Source organism: Eleutherodactylus coqui, chromosome 6 (genome assembly GCF_035609145.1).
Source record: "Eleutherodactylus coqui strain aEleCoq1 chromosome 6, aEleCoq1.hap1, whole genome shotgun sequence".
Classification (NCBI taxonomy): Eukaryota; Metazoa; Chordata; class Amphibia; order Anura; family Eleutherodactylidae; genus Eleutherodactylus; species Eleutherodactylus coqui.
In genome coordinates this window covers 157,951,333-157,957,189 of record NC_089842.1, presented here as the reverse complement: position 1 = coordinate 157,957,189, position 5,857 = coordinate 157,951,333, and positions in this window count along the sequence as shown.

The following is a 5,857-nucleotide window of genomic DNA, read 5'->3' as shown; positions in this document are numbered from 1 at the left end:
TCCCCAGTGAGCTGCAGCAGCTGTACATTGTCCCTGTTATGCAATAAGACCTGCCCCTGGGCTGAGCTCAGCCTGCACCCCCACCCCCTGCACTCTGTACCCCCTCTGATGCACTGTGCCCCCTCAACTCTGCACCATACACCTCTAAATCATCACAATGCACCCCATACATGTATGTGCATCCCTTCTGCCTGCACTGTGTGCCCCCAACTCTGCACCATACACCTCCAAATCATCACAATGCACCCCACACATGTATGTGCACCTCTTCTGCCTGCACTGTGTACCCCCACCCCCTGCATTATGCACCCCAGCCCTTGTGCTGTGCACACCTTCTGCCTGCGTGGTGTACCCCCAACTCTGCATTTTACACCTCCAGATCATCGCAATGCACCCCACACATGTATGTGCACCCCTACTGCCTGGAGTGTGTACTCCCACCTCCTACATTATGCACCACCAGACCATGTACCCTCTCTGCCTGCACCGTGTAGCCCCACCTCTGCATCATACAACCCTGCACTATGCACCTCCAAATCCACACAGTGCACCCCAGTGCATTTATTGTGTTCCCCATCAACCTACACTCCCTGCACTAGGCACCTCCAGATCATCACCCTGCACTCCTTCTGCCTGTACTGTGTACCCCTACTACTACACCATACACCTCCAAATCATCACCCTGCACCCCAGAATATGCACTGTGCACCCTAACTGCAACATGTACCCCCACGTCTGTGCTGTACATTTCCAAATCAACATAATGCACCCCTACCCCCTGCACAATATACCCTTTGTAACTGCATTGTGCACTATACACCTCCAAATCATCCTCCTGCACCCCAACACTGTACTTTGCTCATTGTGCACCTTCAGACAAGCCCAGCAATGCTCACACCTCACCCTGTGCACCAGCAAATCCTACCTACCTTCCTGCAGTGCATCTTCATATCACAACCTCTGTAACCTATTTACAATGAGGTCCACCATATCAGCCTCTTCTGCACTGTAGTCCTATGAGATGCCACCTGGACCTCAGCATCTTCACCTCCACACCACAACTCGTCAACCTATCTGCGCTCCAGTGTACTGTTACATCATGTCCGTGTTCCTGGATCAGGCAGGGCTAACTACCAGAACCATATCCAACTCTGGGCTCCTGCACGCGGGCAATTTGTATTGCAGAATCTGCAGTGATTTTCCCGCCGCAGATTTTGCAGCAAACACTGCCCATAGAGTATTATTAGAAAGCGCAGCCGACTTCACACAAGCGGAAATCGATTGCGATTTTCCGCTTTCGTGAAAAAATAGGGACAAGCTGCGATTTGAGCATTTTTACGCCCGTGAGGCTTCCATTGAAGTGAATGGAAGCCTTTTTTTATCACAGTAAATCCGCAATTACATTGCGGATTCGCTGCGATTTTTGGAGGCGGAGAATAGACAGGAAATTCTGTACAGTTCAGAGAAGAAAAAAAATTACAAGAAAGAGGAACAAAAAGTGCAGCCATGGTGAAGATGGACAGACTGACTGCCCTGATCATCCCGCCATCCGGGATACAAAACTGTGCAGAGTGCGCGGACAAAAAACGTAAGGAGCGCGCATGGGAGCAACTGTCAGCAGGGGTTTTCGGCGAGGAGTGGGAAGCTGCCATAGTTGGACGCAAAGCTGATCTCAGTAAGTATCGTGTTTGTATCGCTTTCCATGCGTGTTGCGCTGCTGTATTTCATCGCTCAGCAGTAACCGCGTCTTCCTCTTTTTTTCCAGTTTCGGAAATCAAAATGAAATCAAGATGAGCAGGTGATCAATTTCAAAAGGAATACACTGCCAAGCCGCGCAGTGGTGATGGGGGAGAACCAAAAAAACGATGGGAACCCGTCCAGAAGTAGAATCAATGTATTTTATTGCCACGTGCAGTCTAGGAGATTAGCGCTAGCAGAGCAGAGTTTGTTGCAGGGCGCAGAATAGCAGATTTGGGCTAGCAGGGCAGAGTTTGTCACAGGGCACAGTGTAGCAAATTTTGGCTAGCAGAGCAGAGTTTGTTGTATGGCGCAGAGTAGCAGATTTGGGCTAGCAGAGCAGAGTTTGGCACAGGGCACAGTGTAGCAGATTTTGGCTAGCAGAGTGGAGTTTATCGTTGGGCGCAGTGCTGCGGATTTGGACTAGCAGACCAAAGTTTGTCGCACAGTAGCAGATTTGGGCTAGCAGAGTAGAGGTTGTCACAGGGCACAGTGTAGCAGATTTAGGCTAGCAAAGCAGAGTTTGTCGTAGGACGCAGTGTAGCAGATTTGGGCTAGCAGAGCAGAGTTTGCCACAGAGTAGTAGATTTGGGCTAGGAGAGTAGAGGTTGTCGCAGGGCACAGTTTAGCATATTTGGGCTAGCAAAGCAGAGTTTGTCATATGGCTCAGGGTAGCAGATTTGGGCTAGCAGAGCAGACTTTGTCACAGGGCACAGTGTAGCAAATTTGGGTTAGCAGAGCAGAGTTTGTCGCAGAGTAGTAGATTTGGGCAAGCAGAGCGGAGTTTGTTGCAGGGCGCAGAGCAGCAGATTTGGACTAGCAAAGCAGAGTTTGTCGCAGAGTAGCAGATTTGGGCTAGCAGAGCAGGGTTTGTCGCAGAGTAGCAGATTTGGGGTAGCAGAGCAGAGCTTGTCGCAGCATAGCAGATTAGGGCTAGCAGAGCAGACTTTGTCACAGGGCACAGTGTAGCAGATTTGGGCTAGCAGAGCAGGTTTTGTCGCAGAGTAGCAGATTTGGGCTAGTAGAGCAGAGTTTGTCGTAGGGCGCAGTGTAGCAGATTTGGGGTTGCAGAGTTTGTGGCAGGGCGCACTGCAGCAGATTTGGGCTAGCAGAGCAGAGTTTGCGCTGAGTAGCAGATTTGGGCTAGCAGAGCAGGATTTGTCTCAGGGCACAGTGTAGCAGATCTGGGTTAGCAGAACAGAGTTTATCGCAGAGTAGTAGATTTGGCTAGCAGAGCAGAGTTTGTCGCAGAGTGCAGTGTAGCAGATTTGGGCTAGCAGAACAGACTTTGTCACAGGACACAGTGTAGCAGATTTGGGCTAGCAGTGCAGAGTTTGTCGCAGGGCGCAGTGTAGCAGATTTGGGCTAGCAGAGTTTGTTGCAGGGCGCAGTGTAGCAGATTTAGGCTAGCAGAGTTTGTCATAGGGCGCGGTGCAGCAGATTTGGGCTAGCAGAACAGAGTTTGTCACTGGGCGCAGAGTAGCAGATTTGTGCTAGTAGAGCAGAGTTTGTCGTAGGGCGCAGAGTAGCAGATTTGGACTAGCAGAGCAGAGTTTGTCGCAGAGTAGCAGATTTGGGCTAGCAGAGCAGAGTTTGTCACAGGGCACAGTGTAGCAGATTTTGACTAGCAGAGCAGAGTTTGTCGCAGAGTAATAGATTTGGGCAAGCAGAGTAGAGGTTGTCGCAGGGCACAGTTTAGCATATTTGGGCTAGCAAAGCAGAGTTTGTCATATGGCTCAGGGTAGCAGATTTGGGCTAGCAGAGCAGACTTTGTCACAGGGCACAGTGTAGCAAATTTGGGTTAGCAGAGCAGAGTTTGTCGCAGAGTAGTAGATTTGGACAAGCAGAGCGGAGTTTGTTGCAGGGCGCAGAGCAGCAGATTTGGACTAGCAAAGCAGAGTTTGTCGCAGAGTAGCAGATTTGGACTAGCAAAGCAGAGTTTGTCGCAGCATAGCAGATTAGGGCTAGCAGAGCAGACTTTGTCACAGGGCATAGTGTAGCAGATTTGGGCTAGCAGAGCAGGTTTGTCGCAGAGTAGCAGATTTGGGCTAGCAGAGTTTGTTGCAGAGTAGCAGATTTGGACTAGCAGAGCAGAGTTTGTCACAGGGCACAGTGTAGCAGATTTGGACTAGCAGAGCAGAGTTTGTCACAGAGTAGTAGATTTGGGCAAGCAGAGCGGAGTTTGTCGCAGGGCGCAGTGTAGCAGATTTGGGTTAGCAGAGTTTGTCACAGGGCGCAGATTTGGGCTATTAGAGCAGAGTTTGTCGCAGGGCGCAGTGTAGCAGATTTGGGCTAGCAGAGTTTGCGCAAGGAGCAGAGTAGTAGATTTGGGCTAGCAAAGCAGAGTTTGTCACTGGGCGCAGAGTTGCAGATTTGGGTCAGCAGAGCAGGGTTTGTCACAGTACGCAGTACAGCAGATTTGGGCTAGCAGAGCAGAGTTTGTCGCTGGGCGCAGTGCAGCGGATGTGGGCTAGTAGAGCAGAGTTTGCTGCCGAGTAGCAGATTTGGGCTAGCAGAGCAGAGTTTGTCGCAGGGTGCAGTTTAGCAGATTTGCGCTAGCAGAGCAGGGTTTGTCGTAGGGGGCAGTGTGGCAGATTGGTGCTAGCAGAGCAGAGTTTGTCGCAGGGTGAAGTGTAACAGATTTGCTGTAACAGTACTGAGTTTGTCGACGCATGCAGTGTAGTAGGTATGTGCGTTGCCACAGTTTTGCTGCGCAGATTTTGCCTACGTGTGTAGACCAGTAGATTTGCGCTGACAGGTATTTAGATTTGCTTTGTACTAAGTCTCCCTCTCTGTGTGCGCATATATCTGTAGCTGTGCTTTTATGTGGTCCCCTTATCTCATCTCAGCCGGCCCGGATCCATGCTGGCTGCGCTGTTGGCAATCAAGCCATACTCGCTCCCCTGTAACAGAACGGGACCAAGTATACATTTAGGACAAATGTTGGCCATTTGTTTGCCAACACTCGTACCGTGTAATGGTACTTTACACACGGTCCATATCCTGTATTTTCAAAACGCCAAATCTGCATCCTGTTTCCCAAAAAGTAAGACTTCTTGCACTTCTTTTTTTTTTTCCGGAAAACGTCAGCACTGAAAACATTGCACTGAATATATGATTGTACATGAATTCAAAATGCATCCATGTAGCCCCTATGTCTTTTTTGGTGACCTTGTCAGGAACAAAAAAAAAGAAATACCATTTCACCCTTATTTGTGCAGAAGTATGGTGAGCAAAAAAAACTATTCACCCACACCCGAAGACACTGACACTGATTCCCCCCTCCCCCCAAATTTTAATATGAAGAATTTCAAAACCAATGGTTAATGACTCTAATGAGGTATTATGGCCATATATAGCTAATAAACAGTATGTGCGCTTATAGGCCAGATTATATTAGGCGCAACCCACGTAAAGGGTCCTCATTCTCTTTCGAGTCCCTAACAAAAAAAAATGGAACACTAACTAAAAAAAGGCCAGCTACCACTGAACTCCTCCGTGGTGTCAGGAAGTAGTCCGCGAAGCGGTCTCTAACCTGAAGTCCTGAAGATGCAGGCGTATTTGTTTGGTTGAGATCCACGCCTGCAACTGTTGAGGTTACCGTCTGTGAAGCATCCGCAAGCGTCCAACCCGCGTCATTGATCAGGCAAAAATTATGCAGAACCACGGCGGCTTTAACTACCGTGCATGCGTTCTCAGGCTCCATTTGAATAGTGCCCGGGAAAACTCGCCATTTACGGCGCCCACCCACTGGCGATTTTTTTCCCTGCGAAATTCGCAGCATTTTTTTCTCTGCAGGGGTCTATGGGACTTGTAATGTTAAAATCGCGATCGCGCAAAATCGCGATTTCGCGGTAAATTGCGATTTTGCGCGATCGCGATTTTAACATTACAAGTCCCATAGACCCCTGCAGAGAAAAATCGCCAGTGGGTGGGCGCCCTTACTGGTAAGAATTCCACACATTCAACAAAACGCTGGGCGTGCGTGAGTCAGTGATTAAAGGCTCTCCGTGTGGTGTCCAACGTTCAATGGGAAAATGGCCCCAGAACATGGGTTGACAGGCTAAAACCCTCATCCATGTGACAATAACGAATGGGGCAGTTGGACCTGAAGAAAAAA